This window comes from Stegodyphus dumicola, chromosome 1 (assembly GCF_044657685.1).
Source record: "Stegodyphus dumicola isolate Sdum_Otavi_A_Nest chromosome 1, ASM4465768v1".
Classification (NCBI taxonomy): Eukaryota; Metazoa; Arthropoda; class Arachnida; order Araneae; family Eresidae; genus Stegodyphus; species Stegodyphus dumicola.
The window spans coordinates 146331965-146353907 of NC_140768.1; the positions used below are offsets into that span (position 1 = coordinate 146331965).

General features: G+C 32.1%; 1 protein-coding gene across 1 annotated transcript in view; it reads right to left on the reverse strand.

Annotated features, from left to right (window-relative positions):
• Nucleotides 1–21538, reverse strand: part of LOC118189377 (circadian locomoter output cycles protein kaput-like) — a 184696-nt gene extending 163158 nt beyond the window's left edge. Inside the window, exon 1 of the mRNA XM_035359969.2 lies at nt 21179–21538. The gene's annotated coding sequence lies outside the window, so the exon portion shown is untranslated. The remainder of the gene's footprint in view (nt 1–21178) is intronic.
• Nucleotides 21539–21943: the final 405 nt, after the last annotated feature.

The following is a 21943-nucleotide window of genomic DNA, read 5'->3' on the forward strand; positions in this document are numbered from 1 at the left end:
AATACACCAATTAAAAAAAATCTTTAAAGAAATTAAAAGTAAAAGAGCGTAATAGAAAAGTTACTTAATCAACTTCAATGCCACTTCAGCAGGGGAAAGGAACATTGAAATCAATTGAAATCTTTCTTCTACAAAAATCCTTGCTTTTCTGTATCCAGAATTAGCCGTTGAACCATTTTCAATTTTTTTTTTTTTTTTTTTTTTTTCTAATTATAATAATTTCCCTGAAAATTCTCTTTCTTCCTCAAAGCAAGGTAAAAAAATTAAATTAGAACTTGTAATAAAGAAAATTTTATTTTGTTTAAAGAACTGAAAGCGAAAGTGAATAATTAAAATACCTCAATGAAAAAAGATAAATTAAAATTTTACTTTTAAACATATATCACATAATCCAAAGTATTTTAAACTTTACTGAAATTATAAAACTTATGTAAAAAAATTCAATTAGAACTTGTACTTTAAATAAAGAGAATTCTGTTTTGTTTTAAGAATTCAAACCAAAAGTAAAAAATTAAAATTTTACCTTTATATATATTACCTAATCCAACATTAAAAAACAAAGGATTAATTTTAATTAATATACATTTAACACCTGAAACTCTTAACTGAAATTAGTAAAAAGCATTTTTTTATTATTCATCACTTTTAAAATAGAAATATGAAGCTTTAATCTGTTTTTGCACAACTGTTCCAAATTTTCTTTCTTCCAATAAGCAATCATTATAATTTTTTATAATACGTTTTCAGATATTTTCTAAGGAAACATACATTTTAAAACACTGCATGGATTATCTCTTTTACCCCAGATTATTACTCTACAGTTTACCTTGGATTCTATGTGAATTCTGCTAAATATGAATGCAACTTTCTTTGAACCAGTTCTAAGTTCTGATTCTAACAAGTCTGCAAGAAATTTTCCATAATATTCCATTACAATTGCATATTATTGCTGGATTTCCACTATATCTATGATGTACATTTTCACTGTGAAAAATTGGAACACTTGAGAATATTGGAAATAATGGGAGAGCTTATGCTTCCTTTGAGGGTAAATCATACCACGCAAAATGCAACATAGAGTAACATAAACAGAAAAATATATTACCTCCCCAAGATCTTTCCATGGAAAAACAATTGCTAAAAAAAATGACACAATCCAGATGTGCACTTAACTGATCTGAAGATTTATCTAAAAAAAAATAACTTTCCCATTCTTTTGTAAGAGCAGAAAATGAGAGAAAGAAAATATTAAAACGAAGGGCATAAAAATTTCATCTTTCTAGAAGAAACCAAAAAGCTTCTAGTGTTACTGAATACTCAGAGGAATCAGAATGGCATTTCTAGGCAATATATCTAAGGGTTACCAGCTAATACACAAAAAAGGAGAAAAATCAGATAAAAGCCTGGAATTCTGGAACTATTCTTTGAAGCCCTTGAGCTCCCACCATTTATAAAGAATGAAAAAGAAAATCTTGCTCAAACTCTGTACTCCCTGGCTAATATACAACAGATGACCAACAGCAGTGTTTCATGCTCATAGCAAAACTAATATGACATCAAAATCTGGTGTCCTCATCCATTGTAGTGGCACACCATAGTATCTTACAAATGGAACGGGATAGCTTTTCTTTTATAAGTGATCTAAAGATGGAGAAAAGTCACTTAAGACACTGGTTGGTGTTGGTGTATTTAATTATGGCAAAGCACACTAGGGCTATCTGCCTAAGGGGAGAGGTGCCTTCATGGAGGACTTTCTAAGGGAAACTGGCTCGTATACACGTTACACATGGGGAGAACCACGAAAACGTCCATGCAGCCAGCCCGTTTGCGGGATTCGAACCTCGGACCGAACTACCAGTGTTCAGCGACTTTACCGCTCAGCCGCTGGTGGGCCTTAAGACATTGGAAATTGCAGTTTGAGAAGCATGCAATTCGGAAGCAAATAATTACTCTTAATAATTCTTTTAATGTAAAACAACTTTCTTGTATTTAATAGCCATCGCTTGTTCTTTACTCAAATTGATAAAAAAAATTACACTTGCAGAATTTCTAATCTGATATAATTTTCCTTTTAACATTTCTATAAACTTCTATCAGTTTCTCTGTGCTTCTAGAGACGAAAAACTTCAATACAAACTTCAATTTAAAATATATAATGCTAAACGGTAAAAAAAAGTTTCAACAAATAGTTCAGAATATATCCAAAATGATAATCACAGCTTATTTTATAAAATCAGTCATTTCAAACTGTCTCTGTAAACAGCTCTGAAGGAGTATTGAAATAAATTGCACAAACAAGAAAATAAAAAATCCATTTCATTTTTGCAAAATGTGATTTTTCAGTAAAGCATTGCCATTTTATTGCATACTTTAAATATGTTGTTGTTGCCTTATGCTTACTTGTCTGACATAGTCAACCCAAGTCCACAAAATTCCTAGTGGCAAGGAGTACTAGAATACATCTGCCATTGGCAACAGCCTTGAAGCACCTAACAGGTGACAGTGCAATTTTTCTTAGTTCTGACCCAAATTTTGATGGAAAGCACCCCGTGAGGACGGGTCCAAGTGTCTCCCCTCCTTCCACCACACCACATGAGAGGACTTTCGGCTTGCATATTTAGAGTGCCGCCATGCTGCACTGACACTATACATTTACAAACATCCCTGCCTTCTCTGGGATTTGAGCCCTGGCCCTTCAGCACAGCAGTCCACGACGCTAACCACTATACCGGTTGGGTGGCTCCTTTAAATGTAATTACTTATAATAATGTGGGTGCTCATGAAAAGCAACAAGTTCATTAATGTTCACTTTCGTTGCTACTGCTCAAGTTTAAAAAATGATCACCTGTCAGTTTCATGGAGAAATGCATTCACATATATATGTGATTTCAAACACTGAAACAGTTTTCTTCCTTAATCAATCTTAAATCAATCAAAGATGTCTTTCCATGGGATTATTTCTAAAAGTTAGCAAGTTCCTTGCCAATCACATAATTTTAGATAGGTATCCTACTTTCCTGAAATTTTATCCTTTCATAATAATAAATTTTATAAACTTAAAAGTTTAACAAAATAGGAACGATAAAAAAGGACTCGTGAATCCTATACAGCTGATAAGGGAAAAGTTAATTACCACCATTTTAATTTTAAAAAAACCTCCAAAATATTTTTTATTATTTTATTTTGTATATAGATTAGATAATATATTGTTATGAATTTGGTATTTAAAAAGCTAATATTAGTTCAATTATAAATTAATTGGTTTTATTTCTCGCGCAGTGCAGCGCGTGACGAATATTAAAAGAAAGCTAAGCCGGAAAATTGAAAATACAAGAGCGAGTGCATTAAATAAATAAATATCTCTTTTTGATTTCGAGAAAGTACTGGAAAATTCTAGCGCGTGATTTTAAAATCTTATAAAAGGAGGAAAACATCTCAGTTTGTAGTAGTTGCTTAGTTTGTTGTTGTTTAGAAAACTGCTCTTGTTGATTGTAGCGAATTCGCGGATTAGCGTTCTTTAGCTGTTTTGAATTACGTTCTATTGGACATTTGAGTAGTTAAAAGATAACTACTGTGAGATATTGTAATACTGCATGATAATTTGAGAAAATTTAAGCATTTTTGTTGTGATAATAATAAATTTTTGTTCATTTTTCATTGGACTTGTGCATTCATTTCATAACGAACCCGTACGCACGCAACAATTTTTGGTGTCAGGAGTGGGGTTTGAATGCCAATAACAAGAGCGATGGAAGAGCAATTAAGGCAGTTAATATCAGCCTTTGCCTCATTTAAAGAAGAAATGAAATTGGGCCAGGAATCCATTAAGGACGAAATGAAAGCCGTTCAAGCTGGTCAAGAAAAGATTGAAGCATGTCAAGAAGAAATGAAAAGAGAAATTACCTGCATAATAGAAAATAAATTTGAAGCTATGGAAGGCAGAATTGACACAGTTGAAAATAAAGTTGGACAAATTGAAGAAAAAGTTTCTTTCGTAAAAGATCAAATTGAAGAAAGAGTTTCTTTGGTGAAAGAAGAAATAGAAAAAAAAGTTTCTTCTGTAAAAGAACATATAGAAGGGAGAGTTTCGGCTGTGGAGGAACGAATTGAAGGAAGAGTTTGTGCCGTCCAACACCAAGTCGAACAACAAATTGATGAGAGAGTTTCTGCAGTTGCCAAAGAAATGGAAACGTTAAAGAAATTCGTAGCGACGGCAGGGAGCAAGAATGATGATTTTAAATTCTTACCGATGCCCGCTCGTCCATTTCTGAAGCTATCCACATATGATGGGAAGACATCCTGGCAAGTGTACAAGACCCAGTTTTCTATCGTTGCGGATGCGAATGGATGGGATTCCCAAGCTAAGGCCTGTCATCTCGCCGCTTCTTTAAGAGCCGACGCAGCGGATATCCTTCAGACTCTTCCCGAAAACAAAAGGTTAGATTTCGAAGCTCTGTCCGGCGCCTTGGAGCTGCGCTTTGGAGAGAAGTGTTTAAAAGACTACAGCAGGCTCCAATTAAAATCTCGTCAACAGAAGCCTACCGAAACACTTCAGGAGCTCGCCACGGATGTTGAAAGGCTGTCCCATCTCGCCTTTTCGGAATGCCCGACAGAAACAAGGGAAATCCTGTCCTTGCAATACTTTATCGACGGCATCCGGGATACTGAAATACAAAAAGCTCTACGAATGGCAGATGTAAAGGATGTAAAAAGCGCTCTGTTGTACGCCATGAAATTGGAGGCAGCCCAGCAAGCAACTCTTAGAGATCGCTACCCAGTCAGAGCTGTGCGAGTCCACGACCCAGGGGACCAATTGCTGGCTCGTTTAGATGATTTATCCAGACAAGTCGATGCTTTGATACGGAGTAGCAGTGAGAACAAAGTGGCTGTAAGATGTTGGAGATGTGGTTCTGAAGGTCACCTACGACGGCATTGCAGAACACCCCAGGGAACGGATAATAAAACGGATGAGTTGACAAGACCAGTGAATGCTTTAAGACGGAATAGTGGTGAAACAAAACCGACCCTAAAGTGCTGGAATTGCGGTGTTGAAGGCCACCTACGAAGGAACTGCAGAACTCCCCAGAGCACGGAAAGTAAGGCATACGACTTAAACAGACAATTAAATGCCACGGGAAGGAAAAGGACTGACAAGAAACCAAAGTGCTGGAACTGTGGAGCTGAAGGCCACGTACGAAAGAATTGCAGAACACCCCAGGGTATGAAAATCGAGACAATTTCTGAGCAACGACGCAGGAAACAAATTAATGACCATATCAAGGAACGGAGGTTGCCAGATAATGAAAAACCCTGTTTTAAAGCGCTTAAGATCTCTATAGTGAGTGGCAACAATAACGGACTGTCCATCAATGGGAATATCGATGGAGTTCCTTGCAATATGATCATTGACACAGGAGCTAATTTTACCATCATTAGGAAAGATTTAGCTCAACAGTTTAAAGATAAACTTATTTGGACGCCATCCTGTGTTACCCTTCAGACTGCGTCTGGTGACAAGATCGACATAACTGGAAAGTTAAACGTAAACATCACGTTTGGAAGTGCCGCCTACCATCACACGGCATATGTGGCGGATATTACAGATCCATGCATACTCGGATTGGACTTTTTAAGGAAATACAATTTTTCCTTAGATTTCAAAAACAATAAGCTGCTTTCAGCATTGGATGGCATGATTATCCATCCTCAAAAGGGATCCTCGCCTGGAAATGTCGACGCCTTGTCCGAAAGATCGAGCTCGGGAAGCTGCCGAAATCATACCAGGGTCGAAAGGAAACTCAAGACTACCAGCTATTCTCCATCCCAGAAGCTCTTCGGTCGAGACCTTTGTCTGCCTTGTGACCGCCTGTTTAGTTGCCCTACGGATGCGCCTTCATCGCCTGAGGAACACATCCAAGATGCCCAGGCCCGGTTTGAGGGGATGCACTGTTCTGCACGAAAGCGAGTCAACTTGGCGACGGAGAAAATGAAGACCAGATGCGACACAAGAGCTACTAGACAGAGATCCAACAAAGGAGACAAGGTGTGGTTGTGGAACCCAATTCAACGAAAAGGACTGAGTCCTAAATTACAGTCACCTTTGGATGGTCTATATACAGTGCTGAACACGAACGACGTCGTGGTTCGGATCCGTGAGTCTTCGAACTCTTACGACAGGTTAGCTTATTACTATGGCCATAGTACATAATGTAAATAATTGTAAATAGTACCAGACCATGCTCCTTTTTGTTTTTAAATGTGTATTTGATTTGTTTTGTATTTAGTATTTGATTTGTTTAAGTTAGTTATTGCATTTATTGTTCATGTTGTTTGATATTGTAATGTAATGTTTATGCCTCAGTTGCATTTATGCCACAGTTGTAAGTTTAGCTTCCTGTCCAGGGATTGTACTGCCCGGGACGTGCAGTCCTTGGGAAGGGGGCAGTGTTACAAATTTGGTATTTAAAAAGCTAATATTAGTTCAATTATAAATTAATTGGTTTTATTTCTCGCGCAGTGCAGCGCGTGACGAATATTAAAAGAAAGCTAAGCCGGAAAATTGAAAATACAAGAGCGCGTGCATTAAATAAATAAATATCTCTTTTTGATTTCGAGAAAGTACTGGAAAATTCTAGCGCGTGATTTTAAAATCTTATAAAAGGAGGAAAACATCTCAGTTTGTAGTAGTTGCTTAGTTTGTTGTTGTTTAGAAAACTGCTCTTGTTGATTGTAGCGAATTCGCGGATTAGCGTTCTTTAGCTGTTTTGAATTACGTTCTATTGGACATTTGAGTAGTTAAAAGATAACTACTGTGAGATATTGTAATACTGCATGATAATTTGAGAAAATTTAAGCATTTTTGTTGTGATAATAATAAATTTTTGTTCATTTTTCATCGGACTTGTGCATTCATTTCATAACGAACCCGTACGCACGCAACAATATCATAAAATATAAATAGTGTCCAAAATTAGCTTTACAATCAGGAATAAAAAAATACAATTTTTCAAAAGCATCATACCGCATACACTGGAAAATGGATTACATTAAGAAATAAAATTTAAATTATATGAAATCCTATACATCATGAAATTTATGTCCATAATTATAAGACGATGATTAAGCATGTTTGCTTGATGTGCATAAGCAATATCATCCATAAAAAGAACATAAGGAAAATATACCTGACTTAGGTGTTACAATAAGCATACATTATTTTACTCGGTTGCTCTCAAAAGCCAGCAATATGCATTTCCCAAATGGAACTAGGTCACAGAGTTGACATTTCAAACAGGAAGACAGTTTCAGTTACTTAATCATTGATTCGCTCCAAATAACGTGACGGCAACTTTTCATTTAACTCTGACTGTTTGTTCTTTTACTTGGTAATGGCACAATGAAAACACCACTTGCTTTCAAGCTTAGTCACTACAAACATGCAAGTCACTGCTACTATTGAATAAAGAATGCTTTATATAAGACTGTTTCATTGTCCTTAGTTAAGTTTCTTCATTTAAAGGGCACAGGCCTTATCTCATGGTCCACAAACATTTTTTGATTATACAGAACTTGGAATAATATCCTTTTCTTGAGTGCTTACATTATAAACAACAGAGTTCTTGGATAACCGTTCCCTTTGCTTCATCTACCATGTCAAATAGGAAACTGAATTACAAACTTCCTCTGTATGCCAGAATTACCCTATATTTTATCCAATGCATCCTGGCTCTAGCAAATAAATGCCATAAAGGTGCACAAAGTTAAATGTTTCTGCACATCCAGACCCATGAAGGGTCAGGACTAAAAGTACAGAAAAAGACTTAGACTTTTTATTACAGTCAAAAGTCGTTAATTCGGACACCCATAATTCGGAATGATCTATAATCCGGACCTCAAAACTAAAAACTTTCTGCGCATGCGCCGCGTTGACACATGCACATAGGCGTTTACGCGTGCGCGTAAGACCTTTTACGACTGCGCATATGAGTGTGCGCAAGTGCAGAATACGTTTTCGCGTGCGCGTTTTATGTATAATGGACGTATAAGCTAAAATTATCTAATTATCTATTTATCTAATTATCTAGTTAATGTTGATGATTGCGTGGTTCCTTAATTTTCGAATTGGATCCGGCTTATTATTTTTTGCAGACTGTACGAGCAATTTTATAAAAGTAAGCTTAAACTTTCGATTATATCAAATAGAATTTCCGATATATATTTGTTAATATGTAAAGGATCTAAAGCGAAAGTATGTTTTGAAATCCGAAATCTGTTTATCAATTTCACGCTGCTCGGCGGGGGGGATCGCCGCGGCGGGCGCGTAATGAATTGGAAGTTGATCTGTCAACACTATCCTTATCTTCAGCGCAGATGTTTTTATTTTATTTGGCTTATAATTCCTTACCAAATGTAGTATTTCATCTCGATATGCTCCGTCTTTGATATGATTTAAAACAAGTTCCTCGTCATTATAATTCGCTTTCGATAGCGAAGAAAGTGACAGAGGTTATTGAAAACGAAAAAATTTCGATTGACAAATTAATCGGTGTTCTAGACACAGCAATTATAGGACTTGAACAGCGGAACTTTGTAACTGAACAAGAAATTATATCTGTTTAATAGAATTAAAGAGAAAGTATTATCACATGAAACGAAGCAACTTACATTGAAAGAAATGTTTAATAAAGTAAACAAATAAATATTAAGCTTTTTCTTTTTGCAAATTTTGATACCCTTTAGATCATAATTGTTCTTTATTTCATAAATTACGGTTTCATATTTTTAATTTTAGAATTTCTGCATGCCATCTTACGAGATTTAAACTGATGATCTATAATCCGGAAAAATCGATAATCCGGAATCGCCGAAGTCCCGACGAGTCCGGATTAACGACTTTTGACTGTATTAAACTATTGCTGAGTGCAATACAGCAGGGTCCTGAAATAAAGCCTGAAGGCACATGATACATTAAGCACCAGAACTGGAGAGAATGTGAACAAGCCTCTTTTATATATACTCAGATTGCACAACTTCTTAACAGTTATTGCTTAACACCAGCTGATTCACAATGGATATTGCACAACACCTTCAGATGATTCACAAGGGTATTACACAACACTTCCAACTAGTGAATTCAAAACATTTCTTAGTAGATACTGCACAATACCCTCTCGCAGTGATTGTACATTTTCCAAAAACAGTTACCCCATACTTTATACAAAAACTTTTCCATGAACATCACACAGATTAATGACATCAAGTGCAACTATTTCCTGCCTGCTGTCATCAAAAATCAAGCGAGATTAAACCCAACATTATTTGAAAAAAATCCAGGCCTGGCACTGGGGTTGGTGCAACTGGTATGGCCACACAGAGCAAAGCAACTCAGAGACAGCAATTTTTTTAACATTTTGGAAGGCACTAGATGGCAAAATTTAGGAGTTTACACAGATTGCATGAAGTAACAAAATGTCAGGCACCGGGCCCTGTACAAATCAAACATCATAAAAAAACAACAATATAGTAATTAACTGTTGCTTACATTAGACATAACAACACAGATTAGCATACAAATCAAAGTCCATAAAATACATATCCATAACAACAATATAACATCCATAAACATTACTTAAACTTGCCAACATTAAGAACAGCACAAAAATCGAAGACCACAAATCAATAACAATATAAAACAAATGTTAATCTTCAGCAAAAACTTGATTTGATGTGGTAACTCGAAAAGCGATTCTCCATCACCACTTGACTTGATGTGGTAACTCTCTATCATCACTTGGTTTGATGCAATAATTCAAACAGTAACAATGCTTATTTAGGTTTGCTTTGAGCAATAACACTTCATGAGTGTATTTAACAATACATATGATTTAAAATAACTGGAATTTTTAACCTTAAATATGTTTTTTAGATTATTGTTACGTATGTATCTTTGACGTCAGTGCAACTCAACACTCATGGCAACAGGAATATTATTTTCAAACTTACAGATGCCCAAAAGCATGGAATATGATGAAGGGATCAGTTCAAATGAAGATGAGTACAATTTTTTATTGATAGACAATGAAATTAAATCTATGCATAGATTATTACTTGACTATAAACCTCACTTCATGAATGTATTCAACAATACAAGTGTATAAAACTGCCAATCTTTAATCCTAAATACATTCTTTAGATTTATTATTACATATACATCTTTGAAGTTAGTTTGAACTCAACAGTTGCGACAACAGAAATATTATTTTCAAAGTTACGGAGTCTAATAAGCATGGATTATGATGAAAGAATCAATTCAATTTTTCGTTAATGAAGAACAAAATTACATCTATACATAAACTATTTGATGACAGTGAGGAGAAAAGCAATGTTGAAGATAGTGATGCAGTAAGAAATATATGAGGGCAAAAAATCAGAATAGCAAATAATGAACATGAAGGCAACAATGATTCCGTAGAAGAGACAGAAAATTCAGAATGGATGATGTGTACTGGATCCGAAAAAATACCATTTGCATCCGGTGAAAGAGCCACATAACAGTATATTAAAAAACATAAGAGAATCATTACATTTCTTAGCACAATTTTTTCTACCATCACAAAAAATCGCCAAATCCTCAGAAGGAATTTTTGGGCATCAAGAGCGAAATGACATCAAAAGGCACTTTCCAAATATCCTGCAGGGAAACAAGATTTGTAACAGGTGCTTCTACGGCTTTTCATGGCGTTACACTATTGTTTAAACTTCGGGAAGAGACCGATCAAATAGAATAGGATAAGGTTAATTGAATTTGTCTGTATTCATTTCATGAAAAGTTAAAACATATTGGTTAGCTGAAACATAAAATATTGTTGTGTAATTTGAATGTGGTCTATAACAGAGGTTTCAAACTGGTGGCCCCTGCAGCAAGTTTATACAGTCAAAAGTCGTTAATCCGGACTCGTCGTGACTTCGGCGATTCCCGATTATAGATCATCAGTTTAAATCTGGTAAGATGGCATGCAGAAATTATAAAATTAAAAATATGAAATCGTAATTTATGAAATAAAGAGCAATTATGATCTAAAGGGTATCAAAATTTACAAAAAAAAAGCTTAATATTTATTTGTTTACTTTATTAAACATTTCTTTCAACGCGCGCATGCGTGAAGCATACATTACGCATAGTCGTAATTAGAAAATTGCAACCAGAAAACTATTTGATTTGTATTCGTGATATTTATAATGACCAGGAATTTGATTTTAAATCATATCAAAGACAGAGTACATTGAGATGAAATACTACATTATAAGCCGAATAAAATAAAAACATCTGCTCTGAAGATAAGGATAGTGCTGACAGATCAACTTCCAGTTAATTGCGCGGCATGACGTACCCCCTTTCCCCCGGCAGAGAGCAGCATGAATGGTTAGAGAAACAAAGGAGCCTTTATCCATTTTTTGCAGCAATTCCACTTTTTGTTTGATGGACATCGAAACATGCTTTCCCTTTGTAAATCCAGCATCGGAAATTCTATTTGACATAATCGAAAGTTCCAACTTACTTTTATAAAATTGCTCTAACAGTCTGCAAAAAATAATAAGCCGGTTCCAATTCGAAGATTAAGGAACAATGCAATCTGCAACATTAACTGAAATAGATAATTAGATAATTTTAGCTGAGCTTATACCGTCCGTTATACATTAAATGCGCATGCGTAAACATATTATGCGCATGCGTACATGCATATGCGCATGCGCAGAAAGTTTGTAGCTTTAAGGTCCGGATTAACAACTTTTGACTGTATAGTTCATGAATATATATTTCAGTTATGTATTTGTTGCAAATATTTTAATTATTTGAAGCCCGAGTTTACATTATATTCATTATCATTAAAAACAAGCATGAGTTACACATCAGAAAAATCAATAAATATTAATTTTATTCAAAGATTTGAAGCTATTGTGGTGTAGTGTTAATGCTTCAATGGTGTGGTGTTGAACTCCAATGAAATCACTAATGATGGAACACCACATGAAAATTTTATTGAACGCCCAAAAAATGGCTACATACAATCCACAAGAGAAAAACCTAAATCTTTTTTCTTAAAATCAAATTCTATACATTTTACGTGCGAGAGCAATACGTGGCTCTCGAGCTTGCGTTTTTAACATTGCCAACAATTTAATTATTTTAATAACAACTATTTTAAAAACTATTGAAAACGTATTCAGAAGTTAAATAGTAATAATTTTCATCTTATGCTCACGAGATATCCTTGTCCATATTAATCTTCAGTTTCTTCTTCCTTTATACGACCTCATCACACTATCAATTTTACGAACTTTTATTTTTATTTATTTATTTATTTTTTGATGAAAAAATAAAGAAACGGCTGAACTTTGGAATATGGTAACTGGTAGTTTGGCGACATTTTGGAGGCGATAAAGGTAAGGACTTTGGTAATAATGTGAGAAGCACTCAGTTCCGATTACGCATTATTTTGTGTGAGGGAAATGAGAGATCATGAGATATGTCATGTGACATTAATGGACGAATTACAGTCGTTTAATCGGAAAAGGGGGGAAATCTGGAAATTTCGTATTTAGCTATATTCTGTGTTGTGTGAAACGTGACATTAATGGACAAATTACAGTTCTTTAATCGGAAAAGGGGGTTAATTTGGAAAAGCTTCATTGTGTGTTGCGTGAAATAGTGTTGATTAATTTTCGGATTGTATGGCACTTTGTAAAGTGAATTCTAAATTTTTAATGTGTTTATCTGATAATAATAATAAGTTGAGATTGTGTGAAAGGAAGGATATTACAAGTTTAAATGGCGGTGCAAGAAATATGGTGAAAATGGACATTTTGTGAAAAGGAGTGTAGAGAAGGGTACTTGGTTTGCTGAAAGTAGTTTTAGTATAGGTGAAATTTTATTAATTTCTTATTACTTGGTGAATAGACTTCTAGTTGACTACTGGATTTAGGATTTATAAATTAGCAGTAGTACTGCAGCGACGTAATGAAGATTCTGAAGAAGATTAGGTAAGTTAGTATTTTTAATCATTTGAGGATATTATTTTTTTATGCATTGTTCTAAATGTAAGGAGTAAATAAATTAAAATGGTATTATTTGAAAATTGTTATTAGCAATGATTTAGTTTAAAGTAATTAGGATTGTAATCTAATTTTTATTAATTTAATGTATGTGCTTATTTATATTTTAAGTAGTGTTTTTTAATTTAATTATATTTTAATTTAATGATCGTGATTTTGTGAGTTATATGTTTGTAGTATTTTGGAATATATTTGAGTAGTAAACGTTGAGTATTTTCATGCATTTTCGTGAAATTTTTCTAATTTATGAGAAAAAAGCAGTGTACATGGATATAGTGAAGAGTGTGCGCAATGCCATTTTTGTGCAATTCTGGGATGTTTTTTTAAGTAAAAATAAGTCGACGTGTACATGGTTTAGTGATATTTTAATTAAATGATAGTTATTTTGTGAATTTTATGTTTGTAGGAATTTGGTATACGTTTTAGTTGAAGTAAAAGTGCATGGAAATAATTTAAATATTTGACACTAAGTATTTGTAATGTTTGCGGTATGAATTCGTTGGTAACGTTTATAATATAATAGATAATTTAGAGGTAAAAGTTTTTGGATATTTTATTTATTTTATACGTGGAAATGTTCATATTTGGAAAGGGTATATACTTTTTCGCGATAAGGTAATTTCATATATGTTCTTTTTACCGGGTTTAAAGATTCAGAAAATTGTCGTGCATTTTCGTGAAATTTTACTAATTCATGAGAAAAAAGCAGTGTACATGGATATAGTGAAGAGTGTGCGCAATGCCATTTTTGTGCAATTCTGGGATGTTTTTTTAAGTAAAAATAAGTCCACCTGTACATGGTTTAGTGATATTTTAATTAAATGATAGTTATTTTGTGAATTTTATGTTTGTAGGAATTTGGTATATGTTTCAGTTTAAGTAAACGTGCATGGAAGTAATTTAAATATTTGACACTAAGTATTTGTAACCATTTGTAATGTTTGCGGTATGAATTCGTTGGTGACGTTTATAATATAATAGATAATTTAGAGATAAAAGTTTTTAGATATTTTATTTATTTTATATGTGGAAACATTCATATTTGGAAAGGGTATATACTTTTTCGCAATAAGGTAATTTCATATATGTTTTTTATACCGGGTTTAAAGATTCAGAAAATTGTCGTGCATTTTCGTGAAATTTTACTAATTCATGAGAAAAAAGCAGTGTACATGGATATAGTGAAGAGTGTGCACAATGCCATTTTTGTGCAATTCTGGGATGTTTTTTTAAGTAAAAATAAGTCGACGTGTACATGGTTTCTGAGTATGTGTTATTGTGAAAAACGCGCAAGGAGTTTGCGATTGTGCACTTTTTCCCAATTTTGCAGTGATTATTTGTCATGATTAAGCAGTTTTGTTAGATAAAATTTCTAGTATAAGTGCAATTTGGCTAGTAGATTGTTGGAAAAAGTGTTCAGTAAATAAAAAGAAAAGAAACATGTCTTTACTTCGTGAAGACAAAATGGCGGCAGAAAAAAAAAAAAAAAAAATAGAGGGTTGCTGTAGCAGAGTTGGTCGCCACGTTTTCGCCAAGTTACCATAATCCAAAGATCAACCAAAGAAACTTTTGTTCATGTTTTGGATAATGATTCAAATTTTGTACTGATACACTGGAGTTTTAATCCACAAAATCCCCTATGTAAAGAAATCAATGAAATAGATAAAGAAAAATATATAGAAAATTTATACATATAGAAAAAATTAGTAGATAATAAATTGACACATAAAAATAGTAGAATACTGTTTAATATTTTATACTAACTTCCAAAATCTGATAATATTTTATGGCATTTTTAATAATTATATTTAAATATAAATTTGATTATGAGGGGTTAAAACTGCTTTTATGATACAAGGTGTCTGTCAACGGCCTACCGGTAAAATTGTTGCACACTGCCAGTTCGTCTTGGAGTCAAATCCCCAACACACCGTCTATTATAACACCAACTAATGGGTTTTTCTTTTTTAATCCTATTTACACTTTGACATAATTAAAAAAAGGGCATTAGATTAAACAAGAGACCTCCATAAATTAAAAATAAATGCATGTTCGTATTAGAAGTACAATATTAACTCATATTGTTATGGATAGATAAATGACTCCCATATGTTTTACATATTAAGATAGTTAAAATACTTTTCCTTCTAATGATAAATTATCTGTAAATATGAGCAATAAGTTAGAAAAAGAGCATGTTTTACCTTAGAAAAATAAAATGATTTTAGTCTGATTAGAAGTGTGATTAATTTACTGAAATCAACAATTAAAAAAATTCAAATAGATTTTTTAAATTAATTTATTTAGAAATTAATTATATGCAAATACTCACGAGATAATATGAGCCATATTATCTTGTGTATTTTTGTAAGTTGAGGTGCATATTTGTAAATTTTTTTGTATAAAAATAAAATTATTTTACTCTAATTACAAGTGTAATTAATTTATTAAAAATAATTACATAAATAGCATTGATATAAATAAATGAAAAAAATGTGTTAATGAATAGAAGCATCTACTTTGAAATTAAATAAATATCTTTCATATGGATGAACAGAAAAATAAACTGGATAAGAGCATTTTCAAAATAAATGTTTTATTTATCCTGAAGATTTATCTGCAAAGTCACATGATATCCAAAGTAAAATATCTGCATATAGAAAGAAGATATCGCTTTCTTTCTCCCAATCTGAACTATAACCTAAACTTTTTTCCCACTAGTTACTGCGTATCACCCAAGTTGCCGAAAGCGATTTCAGAAAACTTGCCAAGTGCTGGTTATCAGAGTATCCCCTTTTAAATTGAAAAATCATTTTAAGTTAGCTATAGGCTGTGTAAGAAATTCATCAAGTATGCCAAAAATCATCTCGAGCTGCTGGTTCGTCAGAGTGAAAAAGATTTCAAGTGTAAAGGCTTAAATCTAAAAACTTTTGACAACACAATCTAAATTAATAAATAATCAGCAAAACCGGTAACCCATCATATTAATAGACCCTGGTTCAAATCCCAGAAATTGACATGAATACTGACAAGCCAAGTCCTCTCAATATGGTAAGGAAAGAGGGGTGGTAGACCCTCGCATTCCTTGAGTGTTCTTTATCATCAAATTTGAGGCAAAACTTCAGTGTTAGTGTGGTGGGGCTACACCTATATTACTAGGATGAATTTCTAGTGTCTCACCCACTTCTATTTACAACTGCAGATGATTATCTTCGTGCAGCTTTTAAGAAAAAAAATATAGGTAACAAATTTACAGCAGAATGATGCAAATAACAGAACTAAGTTTCCAAATATTCATTATTAAAAGGGGGAGAGAATCGAACTTAAATTAAATTTTAAGAAGCAGTTAATATAGTTACATTGATATGTAAATTTAACTTTTTAAATTTTTTTTTTTAAATTTACGTATCATTGTAATTAGTATTAACATGTTAACTAGGGGGAATAAAGACCATCAAACATATTTGATTGATTATTTTCATGAAACATATAAAATAAACATTACACAGTGAACCACTACACAGTTAAGAAATGATAATATTCTACTTCATAAATTTGCTATATGCACATGCATTTCATAATTAATAAATCACCCAGTTTTATTTTTATTATGTATATACCATTAAACAGATTTAAATAAACCATTTAAATACCATTAAACAGGTTATTTTTAAGAAATTAATACTTTAAATTTTTGCACTGTTTATGAAATTTAGAACATAAAAGTATAACATTTCGTTAGTAAGTAATTTCATCAAAGGTTAAAAAAATTGATATCACAGAAAATTTCTAAAAACCAAATCACACATTTTAATTTTCATTATATTTAATGAAATCATTAAAATAAATTTGAAATATTTTAAAATAATATTTTTCACTCTGGCAATTAAGGAAATCACAAATTTTGAATAACATAAATTTGAAATATTCAAAATAATATGGTGGTGATTTTGAGATAAATTAACATATAATAAAATCTGTTCATACAAAATTTTTAATAGACCACTACCTTGTTATAGCAGTTCAACAGAAATAATTTTATTACTCAGCGTTATTCTTAACATTTAAAATATTTTTAAAAAATTGAAATTTTTTATACTAGTATTCCCTCATTTTAACACACAATTTTTTTTTTTTTTTTTTTTTTTTTTTTTTTTGTTCAGCATAAAGGAAGCACTTTATGGAAAACTCATGGTTCTTAGAACGTTTACGTTATGTTTACAAAATATCACGTTTACAAAAATTCTTTTTTGTGCTAACTTGAATTTAATATAATTTTCGTATATCCCGTTTAATCGGTTAGTTTTACATCTACATGCTTATTATCTGTGAATTTTTACTACAATATGCTTAATATATTGTTTTATCTGCTAACTTGAATTTACATGCACTAAAAATCACGTTTACGGCTCGGATCATCGTCGATGAACCGCGAGCTTGGCGAGTAAAAATGCAACGGCGCTAACGGGTTCTTTCCCGAAGCGCCAACGGGTTCTCTGCGGATAAAAACCCAGCATAAATACTATTCACTTGAATATCGCATAAAATTATCATTTCTCTAGTTGGCACAGCTTTAGTACTAGTCCTTTTTGGCGAGAAATTTGTTTGGCGACATTTTGGAACGATAAATGAAAAATTATGATAACCTTGGTAACCCTAAATACTGAGCTTCAAACATGCCGCCATTTCTGTCCACGTAACGAATTTGATAGGTATCAGAGCTTTGATGGCAGGAGGGATAAATTGTGTGTTTTTCTTAAAGTTACTTTTGTGTTAGGAAAGCACAACATTTAAAATATTTTTTAAAAAGCCAAATTTTTGATAGTTAAAACTGGTGCTTTTAATATTACATCACATGAGTCTTGACATTTTTTCATATGTCAACTCTGCATATTATTATAAACTCCACCCCCCCCCCAAGAAAAAAAAAAAAAAAAAAAAAACACATTTTCAGTAGCATGAGGTAAACTCTTGGTGTTTCCTTTGCTAAGGAGATCAAAATTACCAAGGTCTAAAAATACTTATTTACCTCATATTAGAACTATAGGGATATGTAATTGCATGAATTCATAGGTTCAAATCAGGACCAAAACCAGGTTTCATTATTGCTTTTATAACATTTTCATAATTTGTCTGACTATAAAAAATATAATGTTGCTTAGATTATGGAATATGTTGCTTATAATTTAGAGTTCTCAAATTTTGTAAATCTTACAACCTAACAGCTGTATATGAATAACCTTCACTGAGTATTATTACTTTTATTAATAGTATGTTGACATAACAGTCGACTTTTTATTTTAAATTTTATGCAAATTTTTTACATTACTTAAACATTTTATCTAACAGAAATCTGAATTTTTTGTAATAAAAACTCTATAATAAAAGTATGAGTACAATTTATATATAAAAATTTGACTACATGGCAAGCACTTAGATACTGATTTCAATGTCATAAAGTTTAGATATATTCTTATTAAGTTAAGATATACTTTTATTCTATTATAAAGTTTAGATGTACAGAACAGAAGGCACACTTTGTACTTACGACTCGGTCAACCACTTGTGGCAAGATAACTTATGATAACAATTAAGTTCAGATGTAAAATTTAAATTCGAATAAATTTGTAGCCCAAAGTCTGCACAAATCAATTTAATGCAAAGTTGGTTAAAAACTTAACTGGCATGGAATTCAACTATCAGCAATTATAATGCAAGGCTGAAGACTACAAATCTTTTCTTATCTAGCAACCTATTAATGTGGCCTCAAAAGGCAAAACACGGTTTAAAAACTTCATTTGGATTCTGGTGAGAAAACGGATGGCGGAAATTGAGAGTAAAGATCCCAAGCATAAAATAACTCTGGTTACAAAATAAAGGAACGTTACAATATACTTTGTTCCCTGATTAATTATTCAGTATATGAAATAGTGTAATGCATTTTCGTTTGCATCACATACAAATTATTTAGTTTATTTAAATGCTTTCCAAAACTGACAGGATTTTGCAAACATATTGACCATATTTTTCGACCTATATATGCAACACTTCTTCTCTTCAGAAGTAAGATTTAGAATTAAGATATAAGAAAATAAGAGAGAATTATGAATAGAAAATAAATACATATGCTGGCTAGCAGAAGAAGGATGCCTTCATAAAGTACTTTTTAAGAGAAACTGGCTCAGATTACATTACATCTACGGAAAACTACTAAAACTCCCATATAGCCAGCCTGAACTACCACTGTTCAGTGGCTATCACTCCACCACTAGTGGATTCCAATGACTGTTCGGATTTTTCACACAAATCATCATTTACGATGATTGTTGTATTATTACCATTGGTACAAAATTTACTCATTATGATAATTTAATTTTAGCTTTTAAATTATAATCATAAATTACTTGTAATAAATTGAGGGATTAAAAAATACACACTTCTTAATATTTTTACCATTTACAATATTTAATAATAAAAAATATTTCTAACACTGGTACAAAACTTGCCCATTATAATTGAATTTGATTTCCTTCACTCTGAAATATTTTTTTTATTTTCTTTTAATAACAGAATCTAAGAAACTAAAGTAACATATACTAGTTTGAAATGCATTTATTAACCTTTTGTAAATTTCATTATTCATAAACATAAAAATTAACCTTTTGTAAATTTAAAATATTAGCTAAGTACTAATATAATAAAATATAAATATGAACTAACTACTTAAAATATTAATGTTTAATACATTATATTTTGTAATTAAAAATATTAACATTTTGTAAATTTCATTACTCATAACATAATAATTGTCATAAATTCATTTACAGTAGTGTTTCAAGAATTTATCATAGCAGTACTAGAAATACTGAAAATCAGAGAAAGACTGTTTATTCTGATTAAGAGCTTATTTTTTAGGATTGTTATTTAGTCTAGATCGGGTTTTGTTAACAATCCGCCATTTTTTTCCGATCTTCAAAACCGGGTCTACCTTGGCGACCAAAGTTTGTCGCCAAATACAAAAGTCGCCAAAAGGACCAATACTAAAGCTGTTCCCTCTAGTTACTAGTCTTTAAATTAAATGTCATAAAAAGAACCTATGTTTAATCTCTAAATTAGGCACTTCATGTTTTCTTACATAAAAGAACCATAACTACTTTTGATTAATAAATATATAACTGTAAAACAAACAAATATTTAAAAAAATATATACTGTAAATCAATGCTTAATTTATCTTTCGTTGATTATATCATTGGCAACTATTTGGCGAGAAAAGAGGGCGATAAATATTTCATGGAATAAATTTAAAATCTGCCCGATCTGATAATACGCCGGTTAATGGAATTTAATTGGTTTAAACTCGCCAAACTTTTTTCAAAACAGTGCCAATTCTATCATGAACTCGGAAGACGTTCCAGGCGGATGATGAAGAAAAAGGATATTTAATAAGTATTTTTAAGAAATGTGGAATTACAGAAACTTAAGTTACATCTAATCGCTCTGGGTAGTGCAAAAAGCAAACAGAGCTGTGTCAAACGACCTGAAAACTACGTGGTGATTGTTTTTGATTTTTACATCATTACATGAAAATTAATAGCATACAATGTGAAATATTCATGATTAGCAGAAAATTTTTCATCTAAAACTGAATCAGACGAAAGAGTCGTAATAATTCTACTGTAATTTACTTTTAAAGAAAGGATTTTCTTTTACGACATATCAGTATTTAAAAAAAAAAAAGGCATCAAGTTAATATGCATATTTAAAGCATCATGTAAACAATACAATGAAATCTTGGACAATAAAAGGAATCTGTTTTTCAACTAAAATTCGGATAAATTATCTGCTGAATTAATTGCCACATGACAAAAAATTTTAAAAAAAATTCTTCTCATTATACAATTAATTACACAAAATTGTGTAATTTATTTACAGAAAATAGTAATGTTCATAATTGTTTTCTCACAATTTAGAGAATTTAATTTTGGTATATCGCATTAAATATTTTTGAAGCTAACATTTACAGAAGTACTGATATTTTATAGAAATAAACAGAAATTTATTTACCGTGTGTGAATGCCTCCTCAGAAGATTTTCTTTATAAGGAAATAGCTCACTTTTTAAGCAAAGCAAAGTGAATGAAGCACAAAACATTAAAAAAGCGCCACAAGTCATTTAAATGTGCTAAGGAAAACGGAAAAATCTACTGACCCCTGCAGAAGATGCAGAACTCTGGCATGTCGCACACACTTTTGCGCAAAAATATTATTAATGTAGAATGTCACAATTCAAGCTCAGCTTGCTGTGATACAAAATAGGAAATAAAATCATCGTCAGCGGCTTCCAAATCAATAAATGCCAACAAAAATCGCTAATTTCGCAAGCACAAACACACAAAGTTAACACTGGTGGACGTATCACATCAAAACTGCAAAACAAACGATTGCAGCGCCACACTGCAGATTGCATAGATCCTTCGAGAACATGATTGGCTACATTACTGGTGCACGCGAGAGACATTTTTAGATATCATCATATTCCCACTTAATTCCCTACGGCGGTCATTAAGATAGGGAAATTGATCGCATCCGCTAAGTTCTTATCGGAATCCATTTTCACTTTTTTTATGAAAATTCTGCCTTTGTTATTTTTGAATAAAAGATTGAGAATTAATAAAGTGCTAAGAATTAAATAAATATAGTTCATATTGGTGTTTGTAGATTTTGCTTGGAAGTAAAATTACAAAGGCAATAAACTGAAAAATGTTTGAGTTTTATGCAATTTTTTTTTACTTTTAAAAACTAAAATTGTTTAAAATAATTGCTATTGAAT